The sequence below is a fragment of the Puntigrus tetrazona genome, chromosome 12, assembly GCF_018831695.1.
Source record: "Puntigrus tetrazona isolate hp1 chromosome 12, ASM1883169v1, whole genome shotgun sequence".
NCBI lineage: Eukaryota > Metazoa > Chordata > Actinopteri > Cypriniformes > Cyprinidae > Puntigrus > Puntigrus tetrazona.
In genome coordinates, this window is record NC_056710.1 from 2,926,886 (window position 1) to 2,952,229 (window position 25,344).

The 25,344-nt window shown below is 34.9% G+C and overlaps 1 pseudogene; it reads left to right on the forward strand.

The window, feature by feature from the left end:
- LOC122355761 overlaps positions 1-23,985 on the forward strand; it is a 59,695-nt pseudogene extending 35,710 nt beyond the window's left edge.
- The last annotated feature ends 1,359 nt before the right edge of the window (positions 23,986-25,344 follow it).

Sequence of the window (25,344 nt, forward strand, 5' to 3'; positions counted from 1 at the left end):
ATATTATTCAACTTATCATTCTGCCACTCGAGAGCTTGCAGGGATGGATCATTATAATGAACCATGTTGAAAAGACTGATTTAATGAGGTGTTTTAATTATTCTCTATAATTTAACAATAGAGTCAACAATAGAGTAATAATGCTAATACTGTATCTTTAAAAAATGGCTATCTTTGTGCTTTAACCATTTATTAAAAAAAATGTACACTAGTACATTAATGGTTCATATTATTAACTCAAGGTACTGCTCCAGTGACAAGTTAAATGAACATTTTTGTATATTTTTCTGATCCATATTTTATATTTGTAAACTATATGCTATAGTATACTATGATTGTTTGTTGGTCGCTAATCTACTTTTTATATCAATTTATATAATCTTTAATTGCTTCTATTCCATTGACTAAAATATAAATGTAAATATAATGTCAGTATCAGTGCTCTTTCTCAGAGCGCACTTGATAATGTTTAATGAAATCTCTTATCACAGCCTTCTCTCCCATGTCGACATATTCATTTCCACATGAAACGCGTGAACTATTAAACCTCTGACCTTTTCTTTTCTGTGTCGCAAACAATTCTTCTGCCTTTTCTGCATAACAGGAAAGAAAAGTTCAGTACTGCTTTAAGGGACATGTGCACTCACTTTAGAGAAAATTACCTGTGTCTTGTTTCTCATAGAGGCTAGATGTATTACACATGTGGTATCAGTTTGTGAGGCTGTAGGCAACATTTCCGAAATGTTTGATTGCTTTGGCTTCCTGGAAAAAAAAGAGCCCTGTCATGGGTATGGGGCAGATTGGACACGGCGACCCTCTGAGAAACAATCGGATTAGTAGCCCCTGCTTAGGCGTGCAGCAGGGTAATTTTAATGACATGGTTGAGAATGAATTCCGAAGCCTAGAATGGAACTAATTGCAGCGATGCCGAATTGACTAAATTCCGTGCACATTCTTTTCTCTTCCTTTGGGATACCTTTTAATTTGGCCATTTCTGTGTCTGCTATGCAATCAACAATGTGAAAAGTCACTTGCATATACCTATATTTTGCTTAAAGCTTTCATATAATAGGGTCAGTGACATACAAGGGTGTTTAGAATAATAAAATTAAAAATAATATTTTAAAACTACTATATACTGTATGCTACTACTATACTTTAGAAATGTGCCAATTTTTTGTATTTATTATATGGGTTCAAAGACCTTTTATATATTACATAGAATTCATTTAATGTTAGGAAATATATTTGAGCGTATACACTCATTTAATTGGTTTAATATACTTTTGGAACATTTTTAGAAGACTTTTTGACTTTGACTTCATGAAGAAGGTCTGCAGGTGCCCTCATATGGTATCATTGCTGTTTTGTCATGATATTGTACTGTTTAATGTTTTTTTTTTCTGTATGTTGTGTGGACCACATTGATTTTACTTATCACATGACTTGATTTGATCAACCATTTTATATATGTATAATTTAATCTAATTTAATAGCAGGATGGTTAGTTCACTTTGGCTTTATGTCACTAAAAATCAAAAATATTATAGTTCAGAGATTATGCTCATCACAGAAGAGTTCAAGATGTTGCATGTGGTTTGGATTTGCATCGAAATGTATTTTTGAATAAATAAATACATCTGGACGAATGAGCATTACGTCACCGTCGCAGGTTATGTGCTGTTGATATGGTGAGAATGTAGCAACATTTCATTCACATAAAAGGGAATGTTTTAATAAGCGTGGCTTCAGAGAATTTGTTCGCATGATTCCCACCCTGCGAGACAATAGAGGAGGCCTCCCACTCAGGGGCTTGAGCAAATCGCACTCAGCTTCACTCTGGGCTCGTTGACGCTCTGAGCCGCGTTTCTAGGTCATGAGAGTCTGTTATGAATAATAAAACGAGTCCGTTTTAAATGGAATATTTATAGAAGTGAAACAGCAAACGCTGTTATTTTCCCAGATATCGTTTCGGTGACAGTGACATTTGCGGTATTTCTTATTTACTAATATTTCCCCATCTTTACCATGCCTGTGTTTTTTTTTTTTTTCTTTGTGCCGTTATGTTAGCTGGGGGATCTTGAAACAGACTGTGAATGAGCCGGGGACCTAATGACTCAGGCTGGGGCCCCTGACGGGAACGGTGATATTTGGTAGTGAGGAAATGGTTTGGGGAGAGGTGATGAAAGAGGAACTGATGTGGGATATTTGGTTAAGGGGAGGGTTGAGGATTCTGCCCTAGATGTTTAATTGTGGGACCACTCAGACAGAAAACAATTAGAGCATAGTCAAGTAGGTCTATTTTGGTGCTGTAGGCTATATATTTTCCAAAGAACATGTGATGTATTTTCTGCTCCTCTATAATAACTGCACATAATAATTGCAGGATCCAAGTAATCACATGTGATGGAATGGATTCTTTCAAATCTTTCTGTACTGGATGCACATAATCCATGGCCGTGCACTGTGGGCCAGTGTTATTCTCCTTTACACATTATTCAGGAGCATCGGTCGTAAACCACAATCCCATGAACACAACCCCATGCATAACTAAAAGAATCATTAATGAACCCAAATAATGTCCAGCAGAAATATATTCACTCAAGTCATTAGTACACTTACTATCAGAGGTATTTTTTGCTTTAGGGTCTCCCCCAAGCAACCCTCAAGCAATGCTAGTAACCACCTACAAACTTCCTTCAGAATCTTTTTTTTTCCGTTTTTTTCCGCAACATTTTTTTCTAATGACACGGACACAAGTCCGATTTGTTTCTGTTATAATTTGTTTGCATTATGACTTAACTGAGATTGTATTTGTTCTGTCTGAACAAACGTAAAATAAAATGCTAAAATCAAGGATTTTAAATTAGTCGATTTAATTTAGGAATGACATCATTGTGAAAAGGGTATGCTCGTTTTAAGATTACATTCAGCAAGATTATTGAATTATTAGTTGTTTTTAATAAGAGTATCAGTCGTGTCTCCTAAGAAGACTTTACTATTTTATAACTAAACTTTACAAAGTGTCAGAGTATTGGAAAGATTTTCTCTCAGGTTTCATTAAAATCTTTATTTGTGTTTCAACACGAATGAGGTTTCACTGGAGTTAATTATGACACTGAATGAACCATATGAGTAAACTATCCCTTTAAATAAGCTTTAGATGATGATGTCTAAATGTAAAAATGTACATTTAGATATGCACTATTAACAACTATCAGTGAATTTGTAATATGGTACTAATATATCTTGAAATTGAATGCTACTTTTAATAAACTCAAATATTACCTTGCTTTCAAAAGAACTTATCATAATATGCATTGGATGCTGAGGCTCAATTACAAAAAAAATAGGCAATTGTATGCAATTTTAACACACATGGGGAACAGTTAAACCCCAAAATAAAAAGATCCAAATCAACCCTGCTGTCCTTCAACCACACCGTTTCATTTTTGGCATGTTTGTTAGTTTTGTTCTACCGCTTTTGTTAGTTTTGTTCTATTAACAAGTAACATCGTGATTCATGTTTCAGAAGATCCGTGCAGTAATTTTACTCTTGGCTTTAGCCAAGCATTGCACAGCTTAGAGATGTCTTTTTCTCTCCCTGTGCTCTAGATCATTTGCATATGATTGTTTGCATTATAATATGTGTCTCTTTGTCGGTATAATGCCTGCTAAAGGCTGGAGGATAAAGCTGGGTGAGGAAAGTCCTGCATTTGGGATTTTATGCCCCACTTCCATTGGCAGTACCTAAAAGAATTTGCAATTATGTGTTTAAATCATCCTTGTGCTTTGGACTCAAGTTTAGCCTTGTGAATACTAAATGTTCTACGGATTTACAGACCAAAATATCATGGAGACTAAATCTGGCGCCTAGCAACACTCGGAACACCCTAGTAACAAAAATATTTAACAAAAATTACAAAGAGAAAATTAATTAAAAAGTTAAATAAAACATAATGATTAGTAAAGGATTTACTGTAACGTTAATGCAAAGTGCACTTTTTGAAAGTGTAGTTGAAAATGCACTTGTACAATTAAGATTTAATCTACATTACAAGTGCACATTATACAGTTAAGTCAGTACAGTTTTTACTTCATAAAGTTTTTGTTTTAAATAGATTTGGGACAGTGTATTCACAACGCTGCACGTCAGTTCATCTAAACCGTGAGGCACAATTTTCATCCATTTCCCATGCTTCATGTTGTAGCTTACGGCAGTAGAACTTCTGTTCTTCTCTTTGTTGTCCTTACTAGCGTAGCACCAAACTCCTACTCATTATTTTGCAGTGATGGGGAATGAGATTAGCCGTGCACTGCAATATGTTAATGATTACCTCCATTATTTAAAGAATGAAACATCAAAGCCTTGGCATGTTAGAAAAGCTGGGGCGCGTGTTTTTATCTGAGCATACACAATTCATTAATATCTCTAGATATCGGTTTGGAATCCACAGTTGTTACCAGAATTATTTTTGCTTTTACAGGTAAGCGTGAAACAGGATGAAAAAGCAGTAGTTTCACTTTTATTAAAAGAATAACAAGTACTAGCGCTCCATATTTTATCCTCCTACACAGAGCTCTCAGATGACAGAGGATAATGCCATTTTCTCCTCCGAGCTAACGGCACCCTTGACCCTAAATGCACTGCTTTGGCCCTCTGGATAGAATGCATTCCAGTCTGTCAAAACCATGGAGATGAGTTTTATAAAGGGTTGTGCATGGGACTGACCTGGAAATAAAAAAACTTTTTCATTAGTTTTTTTTTTATTGTGTTTTGTGTACTTGCTTCGAGCAAACCCCTAACCCTAAGTTTTAAACCAGGGCATCTAACTTGTCCCAAAGCAATTGTGCTGGGGATGTGAATTATGCCTCAATTCATGCACTTATTTGAGAAGAGTTGTGCTGTTACTGTTCTATATAACCAGAATTATGATTTTCTTAATAAGGAACAAATAATTATGGTCACATACTGGCTAATAACTGATAAATGGCAATTACTTTGTTTTATTTAATAAATACATTTTAATAATAAAAAAATGTTAACTTAAATGGCATCACAGCATTATAATTTGCATATGTAAAATTTTGAGATATGAAAAAAAAAAAAAAAAAAAAAATATATATATATATATATATATATATATATATATATATATATATATATATATATATATATATATAAGGTATACAAATATCCATTTGAATACTGACCAGAAAGTAATATGGTATTAATAAATTGGGCATGCTTACAGAATGTCAAAAAAAACTAATATTATGTATATTAAATATAAGTGTTTTGTATTGATTTATTGATGTCATTGCTGATGTCTTTGATTGAATAGTCGCTTTACTAATATGATTCCTCTTTCTCTGTGCTGCAGGGCCTTATACACATATGAAGATGACAGTAACGATTTGATCCTGTCTGCATCAGGAGGTAGGCTACGTCTCAACATACTTCCTGTCCAAATATAGACGATCTAATAATAACCAACCAGAATGTAGTCATGCACAAGCAATAACGCTGTCGGCTTGTGACTGATGACATTCATTTGTATTGTTGATGTACCATGATTGTGCTAGCGAATGCAACTGTGCGACTGTATCGTGACAGAGGCCAAACGCATTAAATGTGATATTAACTCTGCTAGCGTTGCGCAAAGACAAACGTCTTCGTTCATTTGCAGCATATCTACTGTAAATATTCATAAAACCATCCAAGTACAGATCCGAAACACGGGAGGTTCGAGTCTCACTGCGTTTTTCAAACTATTATAATGCATCAAGCCGCACAGTCTCCTATTTCCCTCAGAGATGGAGGAGGGAAACCTGTCATTTCACACTGATGACAATCATTTAGTCTGTGACTGATGGAAGGTTATTATTAAGGGCCGTGTTGATTAGCACACAGAACACCATTCAGAAGCTGGAAAGTCTGTTTGCAAGAGATTTCCCGCAATGTTTATTTGAAGCGTATACTTGGCTTTTTTGTTTCTGAAGTATTTGTGCCATTTTCATACACAGTATTGTATCTTAATGATGTTGAAAATACCAGCACAATATGAAAACAATGCCAAGCAGAGCAGGGACATTCATGCATTCTTGCTTTTTATGCACAAAACAGGTGACAGCATAACGAATGGAAAATACTAAAAATAAAACAGCTTAGCCAGTTGGATTTCAAAGTCACAATTATTCAATTTATCCAGGTGTAATTTCAAATTATCGTGTTAAATCACCAAGAGTGGTATTTTATGTAAATTAGTTTAGTGAACACAGCGTTAGGGAAAATTGCACCTTAAAATCATACACATGGAATAAATTTTTTTTTATGTGGGTAGTAAGTAGTGGGCTTATGTGTCTACTTCTTTGTGTAATTTCCTCTTTCCGGAACAAGAAAGAACTTCCACAAGACTGTGGGTGTGTGTGTATGTATTTTTATATCTACCGAACACTCTCTAGAGATCTATTTCTGTGTATATCTTTCATGAGAAGCAGTAACTAGCCAATCAGTCGGGGTTATCAGCCTAATGCCTTAATATTACATATTTACACTGCTGGACAATCATTAATCTCAAATAATTACATCACAATGTATATATATATATATATATATATATATATATATATATATATATATATATATATAAGACACGCGCATTAAAGTATGTATTCATAAAATATTTACATGTATATATTTATATTAAGATAATTTATATTATATAGAAGTATATTTAATGTAAAAGCATATCCTATTTTTTTTTTGAATATACACATTTCTCATAAAATATAAATACACTAAATGTTAAATATTTTTATTTGTAGAATCCCACTGTAACAAGCATACCTTAAAATAAAGTATAACCTGTTTTTATTTATAGTAATTTATATACAAACTCGCTATGTTATTAGGGAATATCTCAATTTATTTTCAGTTAAATTTATTCCTTTTTTTATCAACTTCTCCTACAACTTTTTAAAATGTACTTTTTGAAAACAAACGTATAATTTATCTTAAGGATATTTCAAACATTTAAGGATGTTTTAAAGATATGTATTTATATGTATTTAGAATGGGTCTAACAACTATCTTACAAAGGCAGGAAATAATTTTCTGATGGAGCCCACACATAAGCCCCCACAATCCTGAATTAGTAGTTATGAAATGACTTGATTAGATGTACTATTACTGTGTGGTCAGACCAAAACAGACAATATTCTACTTCTTTTTTCTCTCTCTCTTTTTTCTGCAATTAGTACACTAAAACAGACTTTTCTATCTAAACAGTGTGATTGTTGTGTTTTACAGATGGCGGCCTGGCAGAGATTGCAGTAACCTTCGATAACACTCGGATCATGTACGGTTTCTGCAGCCTGAAGGAGCCCAGCGCAGCCCTGCCACGCTACATCCTCATCAACTGGGTGAGATGACGCAACAACCTGCGTTCAGTGAATTTTGAAACCCGTTAGCAAGAACACTAGATCTGGAGGTCAACAAAGACACAGCAGTCAACATAACCACAGTCAATCAACATCAGTGCTGCCCTGAAATCAGACATGCGTTCTTTTATCATGCAAAATTAGGAAATAATTTTGTGATGGCGGTGGGAGACTCTGCGTGAAGCCTCCGCAATCCTGAATTAGTAGTTATAAAATTACAATTTTGCTAAAAATCCAAGATTAAATTAGAAGATCCGTTCTGTTTGCTTGTGGTTAGGCTGATATGGGCCAGAATAATGGTTAGCGACTTAAAAGGCGTTGTGGGTTTTTTTTTAAAACATGAGTTGGATGGCAAAAATTATGGCTGAATCACTCGATAATATTGCTTAGAATAGATAAAATAAAAGAACAAGCCTCCAGGCAAGATTTTAGCATCCATTTTAAAGCAATGTTTTGAAGTACTTGCCACTGTAAAAAGCGAAGTAGTCATGAAAGACACTCTTAGATGTATCATTATTTTCTTATGTTCATTTATTTACAAGCATGTTTTGGACTTTGTATTCTTGGTATTCTTCATCCCTTTATGTCAAAGCAATTATTTGAAATTGTGTGAGCTTGATTATTTTCAATATGTGCCGATCAGAGAAGTCTACCTGTTGTTAGTTGAATTATTAAAGTGGCAGTATGTCTTTAAATGAATTGTTTCCCTGGAAACGCACATCACGGTTGCTGTAGAACACATTATTCACCTCAATTTAAAGTATGTGATTATCAGGTTTTTGTTTTCTGAATGCAGTGGTTGTAACTACCTGAGGGAGCAGTCTGAGACAATTATATATTGCCAGTACTCTGAAGTACTAAAGTACTTTTTCATGTATACTCTGCAGTTGTGCTCTTTAAGTAAACACATGTATAACAACGTGTGTTCAGGTTGGTGAAGATGTGCCTGATGCTAGGAAGTGTGCCTGTGCCAGTCATGTAGCCACCATAGCCGAGTTTTTCCAGGTGGGTCTCCCCAAGGTAAAACAAACATCTTTTACTTCTCTTCTAAATTAGGCAATAATCCACTGTCATTTTCACATTATCTCTGTTCTGAGCATGTGAGGAGAGTTAGCTGTTTTTCACTTTTTTTCACTGATTGAAGACAAGGGAACGTGATTCATCAAGAACAATTTTCTTTGTTAATGTTGGGTTGAATCTCACAAAAGCTGGTCCAGGGCAGGTTGAGTTCGCCACAAAATCAAACCGAAGAAATTAGTTGTACTTTAGAGAATGTTCAAAAGATTGTATTGTATTTTTACTTTTACTTTGACTCATTGTGAGATTTTGTTGAGAATGAAGCATGTTTTCTCCTAATTCACATTAGCAGTAATGCACAAAAAAGTAATCCTAAGTTAGTGGATAGTAGATAGTAATTGTCATTACTATTATGTAAAAAATACTTTAAAAAGATAAATTATGAAATATTTCCATTCGATTTAAGTTCATTTGACATACACTTTCTGTTCTTTATGCATAATTTTTTATCAAAATGGTAATCAGAATGCAGTGTGAATCATAAAAATAATAATAATAATAATAATAATAATAATAATAAAAAATCACTACAATGAGAATTGTTGAGTTGTCCATTTTATTTTTTTATTTTTAATATATGATTATAATAAATTCAATTGTCATTTTTAATAATAGGGAAACAAATCACAAAAATATGTAAAATAATAGTATATTTTATATTGCACATTTCCCAAGCTCAAGTGTACTGTACTTCACAAAGACAAAAGACAGTAAACAATCATTTCATACATAGATGGACAATAAACATTTGCCTAGTCCAGTACGTCTGATTACAGTTGCATACCGCAATAATGATTCAAAATTATTCAGAATTCAGAATCACAAAAACAAACCCAAATAAAATGCAAGTGTTGTGTACACTATATTTTTATTAATGTAAAATGATATACATTTTTATGATATCTGCATTTATATTTACAGTATATGTATAACATTTATATATTTTTTTTCTGTGAAATACCTTAATAAGAAAACAGTAAAAAATCATAGTAAAAATATGATTCATTTTTATTTACAGTGTATGCATTAAAGGTGCCTTTTTTTTTTTTTTTTTTTTTTTTAACAGTAAAACAAATGAACCTGAACCTGTTTTTGTGAAATTTACTCATTGAAACATAATTGTTGTTTTTTAAGCTGTTTTGAAGTGAAAACTCAATCATTTACTCATATAATGCATGAATACGAACATAATGTTTTCAGTGCTTTTCAGTACCACCATCTCATCTGTTGTTGTTTCGGCTTGCTGTATGGCTTTGTTTGAACAGCATGCCTCTTTAGCTCCGCTGCAATTCAGTCCTGTGCTCCAGCAGATAAGAGTAAATCACTAGTCATGTGGGTGGGCCAAAGAGTCTTGTGGGAGGGGGGGGGGTTTGCTGCATGTGTGTGCTTCTGTACCTAACAGTTTGTAATGTGCAGCAGAAGATGTTTCTAGATGACTAACACAGTCCTCTTCAGGGCTATTGTGTTGGAGGTGTCTGTCGGTGTGAGGGATCTGAATGGGGGGCCGCTCGCCTTTTCAAATCTCTCAATCTCTTCAACGTGGGTGCGTGGGCGAGAAAAGGAGAGAGAGAGAGAATAGAAGTATAGAGAAGTGTAGAGAAACTCCACGATGAAACATCAGCGAGACGACCAAGGCCGCCACAGAGATTGTGCTTTTGGGTTGAAAGAGAGACGCTGCTATCAGGAATGAATTGATCTAAAGTGCCAGTCAACTCATCGGCTGCTCTTTTTCAGCTGCTGAAAAGACTGATGGCAGCATTCATCTAGCTGTGTTAGAGAAACACACGTGAACTAGATATAGTCGGTTATTTGATGTTCTTACAAAAGCTCGGTTAGAGGTCCAGCTCAGTATGCTGCGACGATCACACAAACACTCTTGTGTGCTTACAAACACGCTGAAGACCTGTTTTTAATACAGAATGAAAAGCCTAATTGCATTCACTTCTCATTTTTTCCTATCATTTATATTGATTCACAGTTATCGCTTGATATGTACATACTGTACATAGTAAGTCTGCAATCATTCTTTTATTAATATTGCTATTGCTAATCTTAATATTGCTAATGATTGCTATCGCAAAAAAACTTTCTTCAAAGAATCCTGAAACGATATATATATATGTGTTTCACAAAAATACCTGCGGTTAGGTTTCTTGAGCACCAGATTATCATATTAGAATGATTTCTTAAAAGTCATGTGACACTAAAGACTGGATTAATGGCTGTTGAAAATTCAGTTTTTCCATCACAGGAATAAATCACATAATTTTTTATAATTTCAGTTTTTGCTGTATTTTGTGTCAAATAAGACTTGTTGAGACTTCTTTAAAACATAACAAAAATCACAAAAACACAAAAACATAATATCTACACAACCTTTTAAACTGTAGCGTACATTTTGTTATAGTGCCCCTATCTTCTTTATTAATAATTAGCATTTTTAAAAGGCATTAGAGTCATTAGAGTCAAATTAGAGAGGCATTAGAGTCAAATATCTCAGCGCTTTTAGCCTATTTGTGATATGTGTGCGCTTAAATTACTTTTTTTTCCATTAGTCTTTATTTAACCAGGTTAACCCCTCTGACATTAAAAATCTCTTTCACAAAAATTTCCTGGCGCTGCAGTAAAGTTTCATCACAGATTTACAAAACAATTAAATCCATTTTTCTTCTAATGGACAAAGAATGCAAATTTACAATATTTGTTAATAATTAAATGTTTGTTCTTTTTAAAATATGTCTTACAAACATTTTCACACTGTTTTCAGTACATAATACATAGATTTTTTTATTATTATTATTTTAAATTACTAGTTTTATTTTGAATTAATATTTACCTGCTTTTATATATTTAATGAACTCCAATAACCCTTTAAAAAAATGGTGGCACAAATGAATGATTTTGAACCAGTCCCTTTAAACAGACACTTTGCACTGATTCACGCTTCATGATTTTTGATACTGAACTTTTTAACGTATCTTCTCATACTTGGGATAAGGAAGAATCAGAAAACGTCCCTAGGAAACTTGTCAAGCAGTTTGCCCATGCCTTCCCCACCGATGCTTTTGTGACTTTCTTCTTTTGTCTGACACTCCTGGGACAATCGGGCTGTATGCCATAGTGACTTAACAAAGTGCTCGTCATTTAAATGCGAGGTTGATGCTGGTTGCCAGGTGATGTGAGTGTGTTTGCAGCAGTACTACTGATGCTCTTTTACTCTCTCCAGGGTGTTGACGTCATTGTGAACGCTAGCAGCATGGACGACATCGACCCCTCGGCCATCGGACAGAGGCTGACCAATGGGACCGCTCCAGTGGCAAGTCCAGTGCTTAGCCGCCTGCGAATGAGAGACGAGGAGAACGCAGAGCACGTTGTGCGTGATTGGTGACGGAAGGGCTGCTTAAGGGTTGAGAGAGGGCCTGATGTGTGTGTGTGTGTGCGTGTGTGTGTGTGTGTGTGTGTGTGGGCTTGTTTACGTGCATATGGACTCTACAGGAAAGGGGTCAAATCAAGTTGTCTGTGAATGGCTCTCTAATAGTGTGATGTCTGACACAAGGGCACAGCCTTGTTGCTGTTTTTAGAGGAAAGAGCTCTTAGAGCTGCATTGTTGATAGAGAGGAACTGAAACAATGATTGTTTCTGTTCTATGTGAAACACTGAGTTTATTCACACACTTTTAAAATAACCAAGATCCTTCCGGCTGTTTTGCTCACTTATCTGAATGACGCAAACCCTAAAATGTTGTATTAGTGTATCATATCGTAGCTTTTTAGACAAACAAATTTAAGCATGTAATCTAATCTAATCTTTTGAGTGCTTTACAATAAATTCCCATTATTAGCATTAGCTAACATGCATTTTACTGCATTTAATAATCTTAATGTTACTCATTAAAATACTATTCTTCATTGTTTGTTCATGTTAGTTCACAGTGCATTAACAAATAAAACATTTTATTTAAAATATGAATTATGTTTACATGAACAACAAGATAATGATAATAAATGCTGTAGATTACCATTAGATTAAAAAGATTAACACTGTTTTGGATATTTTTTTATACATTTTTTTTTTTTTGCTAGTGTCATCAAATTAAAGCAATAATGTAAATTGTTACCTTTGTGATTGTGTTTGTGCTTTCTAGCTGATTTTAAGTATGGAGAAGAAGCAAACTGTCCATAGTTCCTCCGATAGATCAACATCTTTGTCTGTAGTTAGCTATCCAATTGAAATATAGCCAGTACTCACACTTCCCCTTTCCTCTCGATCGCAGGGCACCACCTACCAGAAAACAAATGCAGAGATTGAGATGAAGAAAATCAATCGAGAGGAGTTCTGGGAACAAGCCAAGGTAGCAATCTGATTCCTTGGGGTTTTATGCTGCAAAATGCTTGATCTTAGACTCTTCAGGATGGCAGTGTGAACCACTGTAAACTAGTTCTAGCACATAATTTGACGGCTCAGCTGACTAGTCTCTTTGTTTTAAGATTATGAGGAAGTAGTTCTGTCAGATTTGTTTGACACCATTCATTTATTAGCAGCTTAAGTAGAATAGATTCTGCTTTCTCGTAGCTCAATGATATTGTGCTAACTGGGTACTAACTTAATGTTTCAAGGGTTTTATTGAAATTTTCTTGGTTTTAGAAACTTTTTACTATACTTACTGCTACATTCTTCATGTACAGATTTCAGTCCTAATTGTGAAAATCCATTATGAAAACAACGCTCGATTTGAAAACTAGATAATCTTAGCAGTGAAATATAAAAAGGTAATGTTTACTGAGTGAAACATATGTGACCCTGTACCACAAAAGTAATCATAAATAGCACAGGGTTTTTTGTAGCAGTAGCCAAAAATACATTGCATGAGTCAAAATTATAGATTTTTCTTTTTTATGCCAAAAATCGGGATATTAAGTAAAGATCATGTTGCATTGCTAAAAACTTAATTATGAGGTGAGAACCGCAGATTTTTAAATATGGTATCTCGGCCAAATATTGTCTGATCCTTTCAAACCATACATCAACAGATGATGTATAAATCTCAGCTTCAAGGTCACATATCTATATTGATTTTTACATAACATATGGTTCTTATTGTTACTACTAATAATAACAATAAAATTTCACAATAATGTTTTATAAAAGGTACGTACATCTTTGCCAGTGTAGATAAATTTAAGACATATAATACAGAAAAAACATATCACAACACAATATGTTTTCCAATTTTCAATTATCCATTTTGAAATATTAATTATTTTAATATTTACTGGTACAATTTAAATATAACTTAATAAACAATCATTTAGGATACATAAAGTGCTAGCTGTTAAGTAATCAAGAGAAAATCTGATTTATACATATATTTATATTTTCACAAAAAAATATGGAGGCTTTTATCATTTTGTGTTTTTGCACAAAATAGAGTATTGCATTCTTTAATCTTTAGATCTATTTGTATCCACTAAAATGTGATATCACATGCATACAATATGATTAAAATAAGAAGAAATAATAAGTATAAATGTTATTGTTGTAATCTTATGCTGATTGTAAATTCATTTTAGTAATGTTTTACTGACATGTTTCTTGTTTAAAGCGGGAGGAGGAGTTGAGAAAGGAGGAAGAGAGAAGGAAGGCTTCTGAGGAACGGCAGCGCTTTGAAGCCGAGAGGATGGAGCTGGAAAAAAAAGAGCAAGAGGAAAGAGAGAAGCGGTACCGTGAGAGGGAGCGGCAAATCGAGGAACAGAGGTAGGAATGGTGCCACAACGGCCAACACTGATGACACAGCCATCCGTGATTATAATGCTATCTGCGATTTTATACGTGCTCACAGGAAGAAGATGCAGGAGGAGGAAGAGGCCAAAGAGAGGTCAAGGAATCAACCCTTGATTGTAAGAGTGCGTATGCTTTGCATACAGTAAACCAGGTTTGGTTTTTAAGATATGCTTTTATGGCTTGAGTCATTTGCTAAATGCTTTATGGGTTATGGGTTGTGTCTTCAGTAATATTGTCCTGTAATAAATGGAATGAATTTATATAAATAAATAATCATTTGTAAAGTGATGAACTTCATGTGAAGTGTCCCACATCTATTAAAAAAAAGGATTTGCTGCCCCCTGCTGAAAATAAACAAGCGCATTCATCCACTTCACAGACAGAGCCCAGCTATGAAGACCCTTCCCTGGACAAAAAGGAAACAGAGGTCGAGGTGGGTTGAAACAGAGCTTGTAAGGCCACTCAAAAATCGGTTAATTTCTCAAATAAGTTTTTTACAAAAGGGGAACAGATTCTGATCCTAACAAACTCGAAATGTGGGACAGAATTGTGTTATGATGACAGATATTCTGCTGGGATTTACATGTGGGTCAGTGGGATTCCTCATGCTATTTCAAGACATTGTGTTTCTGTGCATGCATGTGCAGTCATCTATCTATAGGATCTATCTATCTAGTATCTATCTATCTATCTATCTATCTATCTATCTATCTATCTATCTATCTATTTATCTATCTATCTATCTTTCACCTTGCTTTCCCGTGTTAATATGTTTATAGGAAGCAGCAGCCATCATTGCCCAAAGGCCCAGTAACCCTCGTGAATTCTTCAAGCAGAGAGAGAGGGCCACAGCCAACAGCGTGGACATCTCACCAGTCACCACACACAGGACCGGTAAGATCATAGTAAAAGAGTGGAGAGGAGAAGGAGGAGGGCATATATGCTAAATCCTAAGCCTTTGTTTGTCCTGCTTCTTGCTCTTCACTTGTATCTCAATCTGTCATTTAATGTGAGTTAAACAGCACAGCTCAGGAGAGACCATCTGTCTCAGAATGTGCTGAAATCTCTGCTCTGAAACATCACGACAGATTTGTTAGGCTCATAGACAGTTAAATTATGTAGATTGATATACCTTTATATATTTATATAGAGAACCGAGGTTAAAGAGGATCTAAATTTCATAAGCCCCCTACAGTTAATGTAAGCCGCAGTTGTAAATGTGAGAATGTTTTGAATTACGAATCAATTTATCAATTATTTAATTTATCAATTAATACTTACATTTTTTTACATGTTTGGATAAAGGACTGTTGCATATACTGTATACATAGAGAGATAGATTATTCAAATGTTATAATATTTGTTCATTTAGTATGTCTCACTGGCCAGAATCTGGAGTAGTAGTTAAATCAATTCAAATCAATCTAATAATAATAAAAAATACTAACATTTCTATGTACATTTCTATGTATTATGCTTAATCGAATATTAAGCATAATAGCTTAGCAACGTGCTAACATGCAAACTCTGTTGAAATCCAATCGCTAATTGTGCTTTGTCTAAATCATACAGCTCACTAACTGATGTTTTTTTTTTTATTAAAGTGACTAGTTGAGAACATGTTTTGTTTCAGCTGATATTCAACTTTTTCACATCAGCTTCAGACCTTCTACCTTGTAGAAGTTGAGTAAATCAATGATTTCAATACTTTCTGGAAAAAGCATCTGGAAATTTCCAATTCAGGACTCCTATTCTCACTGACATAAACCCTCCTAAACCATCAAACCACCATAGGATAGTATAAGTAAGGATTCTTTTCAGCAGGGATGCTGAAGCAAGGGTTTCTTTATTGTCAAAAAAAACGATATATTAGTGCGATTTTCCAACAGACTGAGTAATATTATTACTGGTTGATTATGCTATTTCAGTAGTTTATTTAAGATCTTAGCCTTTTCAGTGTTGGAGTGAAAGTCAAACTCTTCACTATGATCTGTTGATGAAGGGTACAACCACTGAAACAACTGCTGCTTTATATTCAGAGGGTGTGAGACCATCACACTAACAACTGTTTTCTTACCTCTCTCCTTCTACCTCACTTTTTTTTCTCTCCATTTCTTGGTAATTTCTTTTTTTCCTTCTGCTCACTCCATCCTTTTGGTTGTTAACACATCTGTTTGATTTCCGTTTCAACATTCCATCTATCCTTCTGACGATCCTGGATCTTATTTAACCTCTACCCAACTGCTGCACATCCATAATTGCTTCTTATTTGAACTCGTTCCTCTATATTTCTCTAATCATTTCTCTTTTATACAAATTTCTTCCCTCTCTGTCCCTGGATTTCTTTCCTCCTGTCTATCTGGTCTGGTCTTCCTCTGTCACACCTGTGTACATGGCTCTATGTGTGTGCGTCGGTGTCCGCGTGTCCCGCACGATGGTCCTGTCTCCCGTTTACCAGGCCGCTTGGACAGTCCATTCTTGAGGCAGCAGCACAGTCCATCCGATTGCAGCCCGCCCCTTCTCGCACTCCGCCCCATTCACGGCGGCAGCCAGGTCCACCTGGTAGGTACTGGACAGATCTTGCTGAGGGCTACTGCATCAGCATAGGATCACAAAGTCACCAGCCTAGCCTGTAGCCACCCTCTTCACTGAATTACCATTTTTCTTTTGGCTTCTCCAGCAGCACTGCGCTTCTGAGAGCATTCACTGTGGCTGCACTGTACCGGATGCACCCTGGTCTTCCAGTGTCAGTATGTGCTAGTATCAAAGGGATAGTTCACTCTGAAGTTAAGCATCTGTCCCCATTTACTCAGCCTTATGTCACTCCAAATCCATGTGACTTAGTTTCTTCTGTGGAACACGAATGGAGATGTTTTCAAGAATGTCGAAACTGCTCTTTTCCCTAAAATAGTGTGATTGGTTTGTGTGTGTGTGCACACATGTAAAATACAAATTGATCATAATCTTAATCTAATCTTTATATTTTAAATAATATATTATGTCTCTGTATATGTGTGGTGAGTATTTTAACAAAATTAATTCACTGGTTGTTAATATTTTAAACATTTCTGCCCGACCAACAAAATAATGTAATAATAAACATACAGGCCAAAATAAATAAATAAATAAATTAAACAATCTAAATACATATTTTAAAAGTGTAATGAAAGTTTGTTACAACTTTTTAGATTTAATGGCTACGCCATGACATATTTTGAGTCATTAATGTTGTATAATGAAATATATAGCAACAGACCTTTTCTTCTGTCTTGTGATGTACAGAAAAAGAAATGAAAACATAATTTTATAATTTTACCAAAAGGTCAAGTTATGACATTTTGTTAATGTTATTTTTACATATTGAATTAAAGGAGTACATTCATTTCATCTCCTTTTGTGTTCCATGAAAAAAAAAATTGTCTTCTGGTTCTGAAACAACATGAGAGTGAGTAAATAATGACAGAATGGAAATTGTATGTGATTTAATCAATCAGAATTTCAGTGTGAACTGAAAACTGTCCCACTCTGGAGCAGGTTTAGGGTGTCCTGATGAAGACAGAACCACCTTTTTAAGACACTGTGTCCTCGGCTCTTACAGGTTGAACTATATGTCCAATCTCAAGTGACCATGTCCCCTTCTGTATGTCCCATCTCAAGTAACCTTCCGTTCTAGTTAACTAAGACTATGGCTTTCTCAGTGTCACAATCCATTTCTTTCAATGATTTGAACCATATTGCCATACTTCTCTGGGTCCACAGTCCCTATTTGTGTTCTATACTTGTTGTCTGTTGATTTTGTATTTTGCACAGGAAATACTGAGTATGTGTTATTTTGAAGCTATGCCATGGACGTTTTGGAGGACTGAGACAAAGTGATTCTTTTGGTTAGGAGATCTGGTTGAATCTCACCAATGTTACTCCCCTCATGTCCCCTCCTTTCCTCTTATGCTCTTTCTGACGGATAACCGGCGGCCCTGTCTGCGCTTCCTTCCGTCCTGTTGACTCAGGAGTGTATGCCACATTGCACCGCATGTGACTGTGGTTTCCAAGCCCTAGGGCTTGCGTTCCGTGGACCTTGTATGACTATGGTATCATTTGTGATCTTTGTGGAGCTGACCTTGTGGTGTGTTTGACTGTAAAATTAAACAGCAACACAAGGACAAATGGCGTCCACAATTATCAGTGTGTGCTATGAGGACCAAAAATTAGGTCTGTACTAAGACCCAACATCTAAAGTTTTTCTGGAGTGGTACAATGGATTTTACCTTTCAGAAATTTGAATTGTTACTTGATCTGTACAACTGTTTTCCTGCAAAGTTTTTATGATGGTCATTGTGGTTTCATTAATTGTGCTTGTTATGTCTTGTGAGGTCTTCCTTCAGCTGTAGCTGTATTAAAGTGGCTATCTCCAACATTTGCATCTCAGTTTTTTGTTGCATTACAAGTTGGTGACTTCCAGTGGAAAATTTTGTAGCTCAGAGGTTGCTCTTTCAGAGCTCAAGAGACTTAATTGGGTTTTAAGTATGCTTCATCCATTGTAACTTTGTCTCAGATGTTTCTTCTGAATTTTCAAAATGAGATTATTCTTGCCATACAGTAATTTTGTTTTGAATTAATTTGATAACTATTTGAGTTCAAAAATTAAATCTCTGACTTTTGGTTGTAGACTTCTTAAAGGCTCATGACATTTTTATTTTATTGTATTTTATTTAAATATGTTCCTTGAAGGCCTGTGATTAGAAGATAAGTTTTCATCAATGTGTTATGCTAAAGGCAACTGACTGCACCCGGGTGACATCATCCGAAACAAGCCATTTTCTGAGGGTTATTACATAAATGCTTTTTTTAATTGATGATGAGGACATTTTATGTTATGAAACTTGCAGGATTTATTGAGCATACAAAGACTTCTTTGATTCAGAAGATCAAGAACAATTTGGTGTCTCATGTCATGACCCCTTTAATCTCTGCAAAGAAGGAAATAAATAAATATATGATATTATAAAAACTCTTTCTCTTTTAAGTATTATTTTCCAGGGGAAGCAATTGAGATATTAAAGAAATCTCAACTGTGGCTGTTCTTCCCAAAGGGCTGATGTGTCATTATTTAGGTTATCCTTTAAAATTGCATAGATTTTAGATATTTGCTGTATGATTATATTACATTTTGTCTTGTACTGACCACATGCCACTTAAAACTCAATTAATTGAATATTTTTTTAACTTGTCAGCTTGCTTTAGCTTGTCATGAGATCGAGAGGTCAACCTTTAGTGTTTCTGTATGTATCATTTCATAACGCCATGACACATTGGTGGATGCATATGATTATACATGCTTAAGGGCTGTTTATGACATTTATATTAATAAAACATATTTATTGTGCCGTCATTTGTAATAGTGTGTGCATGTTCAGGAACTACATGCTTTTGTAAATTTGTGAACTAATTTTCTTCGCTGCACACTGTGTTGTGTCTTCATGGTCACGTTGGCATGTCTGTGTTTTATTGTCATGATCACTGACGAGGGCGCTGGGGACGATGCACATTTTTCGACAGACAAAAACACTGCTTGCTATTGTTTGGCATTGTTAGCAGTACTTTCAGACTATTTGCAAACTTTGTCATCTGTGTTGTGATTGATATTTTGGCTGGTATGAGTTGTTTGAGATGTACTTGAGCCCAGATCAAACGTTTACCTTCTCTTTGATGTCTCAGATGACTCTACTGAAGGAATCTCGAGCGCAGCATGACCACTGGATGTACTCCCATCCCCAAAATTGCCATTCAGGAGGAAAAAGAGGACTTTTTTCGAAAGGAGTTTGGTAAGGCCTCAAGAACAAGGGACCTCTTGTGACAATATTCTTTTTGATAATTGAGTTTTCTCTTCATTAATATTGAGTGGGAGCTGTTGCCTAGAGGTTGGCACATTATGCTTTTGTGGCTAACATGAGTTTAGATCTTACTCAGGATGTTTCCTGATCTTATGCCCCTCTCATATCCTATCATTAAAGGGTTAGTTCACTTCAAATTGAAGTTTTGTAATTCTACGAGAATCCTTTTTTTACGGAAAGAAAACAAATATAATACAACAACATAATTTACTCAGCCATTATTCTCCCCCAAAGTTACGTCTTCTACCATTTTAGAGTATAACAATGCATTTTTCCCTAAACGTAAACAGTAGCTATTACGTACATGCGTGCGCTTTTCCAAAAAAATATAAATAGCAATTGATTAAATCATGAATTCTTAAGTAATAACACAGGGGAAAAGAATGGTTGAGTACATTTTATTTTTGTTTTCGTTGCACAAAAAAATTATTCTCATAGCGTTGCAAGTTGAGCCACCAATGTCACATTGACTCTATCTTAACTTTAAGGATTCTAAAGGGTTTGGAACAACATTAGGGTGTGTAATTAATGACAGAATTTTCATTTTGGAGTGAACTAACCTTATAACATTTACCCACCTCTCAATTGAAGTCTCAAAAGTTACAATTGCAAATCAATATTAATAACAAATATACTGTAGATGCACGCAGTAACTGAGGACCAAGCACAACAGAGGCAAAATGGCTGAAAAACCTTACAATCATCAGTAATATGAATTAATGGTCTTTTACTTTTGTCCAATAGGTGGTGCTATGGTTAGTATGATTTGACAATGACATGGTGTAAATGTTTAATGCAGTTTGTCCTTATGCCATGAAATTTATCGATACAGTAAAATCAAATGACAAATTTGGTGAAAAAATAAAACCCTGAAAAAGTAGGTTTTCAAAGAGAATCAAAATGGTCAATTATTGATTATTGGTTTCTCAGCATGGCCCAAAGAAACTATTAACACCAGTCTCCTGACAATAGGCAAAACTAATCAAAAGCTATTAACATATAAGATTTAAAACTTTTTTTAGTACTTTAAGAACATGGTCAGTGAAAAATTGGTTTATTGTTCGACTCTATATGTTACTCCAAATATAAAAACACCAGCCTTTTCATCTTCTGACCATTAGGTGGCAATGCATTATTATACTACTTAATACCATTTTTTTAGGTTTAATATTAGTGTGTTTCATGCACAACCAACTTTTGCACACAGAACATACCTTACACATTGTTTCAGCTGAGTGCTTTTTGAAAGAAAAAGAAACAAAGGACATACAATGCATGCATATTTTATCTGAAGCAGCAGTGTTATTTTAAATAAAAAACAGTTTAGAACCAGAAACAGATTTTTCCACAATTTCTTACAAAATATGACTTATACAAGGTCTATTTGGCATGTAAAATGTTGAATCTCAGCTTAATCATTTACACAGTTGCAGACTTTTATTGCTCCCTCAAAATCATCTCTTGCATACAATCTGGCCACTGTGATGCGGCCGGGGGCTCATTTGTTTGTCCAGGTTGTGTTTGCCTTCACAGCTGACTGATTTTTTCAGCTCATGAGTGTAAATCCTGCACTAAATGTACTTAAGAAAAGCACTTCACTGGGGCTGAATTTACTGTTTATAATCACAACAGTATTATAAACATATCCATAAAATCATTGATTTTCACCATGAATGCTTCCTTAAGACAAAAGTACTGAACTGAAGTGTATTTGATATATTTTTATATGGTATACATTTAAACATTGTAAAAAATAGAAAAAAAATTAAATTTTCCCCTTAATGATTTTTGTTAACCCAATATTTTCTGGTTTAATATTTTTTATGTAATCACATGGAACAATTTATACCCTAAATATAATTCTATTCTGTGAAAATTTTAACTTAACTCTAACTTCCATGTTCCATATTGTTCTTTGGAATTAATTGCACAAAGTTTTCCGTGCACAATATATTTCGCCAAAAGCTTATATGTAATATAGTTCATTATTATATTTCTTACATTTTCTTTCCTCTAGCCTTTGACACTCCCAAACAAACTCCAGTGCAGGAATCTGGATTTGTCAAGACCTCCCCAAGTGTTTCTCCCCAGTCCGCTCCTGCTCCATTACCCAGCACAGACGACAGCCTGCTAGACTTGTGGGACAGTGGCCCAGCGCCTGCTACAGCCCCTCTCCCAGGCCCCAGCCACATAATGGACCTGATGGAGGACACCCGGGCCTCCTCATCTTGCCAGCTCCTCCCTGCTCTCCCGCAGCCGCTCTTGAGCTTCGATGAGGTGCCTGACACCCCCTACTGCACTGGCACAGAAGATGATCCCTCCAGCCTGGTGGGCGTGGCGGAACCCACCAGATGACCCTGGAGTTACCAGCAGGCCCTGCAGCACGCTTCTGGCTCTGACAGCCAGGACATGGATGATGGACAGCTGCTGTTGACCAATGGAGACACGCTGCTTAAAGAAGGGACCCAGGTGAGCAGAACTCACTATTAAAATGAACAATGAAATGCTGTCTTGCTCTCTCATTCTCCATCACGCTGTATATATGTATGCTTTTTTGTCACTAGATGGCAGCATGCTTTCTTTTATGACACTTAACACTATATATATATATATATATATATATATATATATATATATATATATATATATATATATATATATATATATATATATATGTATATATATATATATTCAAGATGCTACATTTGCATGCAGATTTATATATAGACATCATATGTTTGTGTTTGTGCAGGCCAGTGAAGGCTATTCTCAGCCAATCACAGGAGGAGGATTTTGCCCAGTCAGATGACTGCACTGCAAAAGTCAACCCAACACCAGTTTTTACAATAAACTACCAGGTGAGATCACAGCAGATGAACATGAACTGATTTAATGAATGCAATTTTTCATGTAATAAAAACAAAAAAATGTACAATTATATAGATATATAAAAATGAAATAATTAAAACTGTGAAAATTTAAAAAAACTAAAAGAGGATTCAGAGTAATATGAAAAATGTCAAATTAATTATAATTCAAAAGATGAATAAAATAATAGTATATAAATAATAATAGCATTGCTGGAATGACAGATATTAGATGACTATCATGCAGTTTGTGTGTGTGTGTGTGTGTGTGTGTATATATATATATACACACATATATATATATATATATATATATATATATATATATATATATATATATCTGATATATGTGTGTTTGTGTGTGTGTGTGTGTGTGTGTAAAGGCGTCTTTCAAGGGGGAAAAATTATTAGTTAATTACATCTTGTTTTCAAGAAAAGAAAATCATTTAGTTTAACACAATGTACTAAAGTAAAGCTGGAATAAAGACATAAACACAAACATAAAAAAACAACACCTCTAATAACAGCTAATACAAATGACAAAAACTTTAACAAAGTCAAATGTAAATTGAAAACATAATTAAAACTAATTCAAAACAATTGTTGAAAACTATTATAGTATCTCAGTGAACACTACTTGACAACCCTTAGAAACAAAGTGGTTGAGATATTCACTAAAAATTCAAAAATGACATATGGATAATTTATAAAAAAAAAAAAAAAAACATGAGAGATTACTTTCTTGCAGATGTATGTCTTCAGACACATCTGATATAATATATGAATAAACAAGAAAAACATAATTACTTGTCACTTCATTGCCTCAGAAAAGATCCTGATATAACGCTTTTGTGTTATGGTCTGCCGCAGAAATCGACATTCACGTTGCACTGGGATACAGACCCGTGATGGAAGATGATGATTAGGAGCGACTGAGGGGAAAAGAGAGGCGGCTACTCTATGAAAACTTGTTTTACAACAGTTACAGAAGTCTTGCATCAAAATGTTTTAGATAAAACACCAACAACAAAAACAACATTAGCCACAGAAGAAAAGGACTCGGCTTATTGTTAAAGATGCCAGTGGGTATGAGCGCCTCGGTTTGTGTATGTGTGCGTGAGTGTGTTTATTATTTATTTCAATCATTTTTTTTTCTATGCAGAGTATAGCACAGTGTGTCTCTAGCGCTCACCTGTGTTTGTATCGATCCCTGTGCTGTGCCTAACAGGTGTGTGTAGTAGCAGATTAGACTGTTCTGTTTTAGTTCTCCTTTATCAACACTGAGGTTAGGTCTGCTCAGTGGGTTGATCAAGTTCCTACAAATCTTAGTTGTTTAGTTGAATCACGTGTTTGAGTGTTATGCCCACAATGGCCTTTTGCTTTGATGACCCTCACCTTCGTCTAGAAGCAAAGGCACGCTTCAGAACAGCGATTTTAGCTTCAGTTGAGTCAAATGTTTAGTAAACGGAAAATGAAGGGGAGTTTATGTGATTACAGAAACAATTTTGTGTTGTACCAATTATTTCGAAAGTATGACGTGTTGGTGTAACTGGCCTTTTAGGACTTTAGCGCCAGGTGGCATATGTATATTTTGACTACATATGAGACAATGTGTATAAACAATGGCTGAAACTGACTTTTGGTTTTTTTTGAAAAACTGCAATGGAGCTTCGATTTGTTGAGAAATTTAGGCAATAACAGTCGTAGTGGAATCCATTGGAAAAATCGTTTTAGTTATATATTCGTTAGTATGCGTATTTGTATTATTACTGCAAAAGGCTCAGTACTCATACTCTCGTAAATGCACGCGAAATGGTGACGCCGAATAACAAGTGTGTAATCCTGTTTAAAGATCAGTAGTTTAAAATGAAAGTTTTGTCATTCTCTTGCAGAACAATGTAAGTCAGGCAGTGTTTGGAACAAATATGAGGGTGAATTAATGGCAGAATTTTTATTTTTGGCAGGACTAACCCTTAACGGCCAAAATATTTACCTTCACGTATCACCATTATTCCAATATCTAGACATAAAACGTGTAGCTTACCAGGATTCAAACTGTCATTCAGGCAGGTCTCTTACTGTCATTTTGTCTTAAAAAAGCTGGTTTACTCTAATGCTAGTTATAGAACATTGTGTGGCGGTGCTAAGAATGCACATTTTAGGGAAGCTAAAAGCAGCAAAATCAAAGCATTTGTGTTAATTTACTTACGTAGAGTATGGTTTCGACTTTGTTTTTTTTTTTTTTTGTGGATGTGATTTTGAACCTTTTCATTTAGTTTTACGCT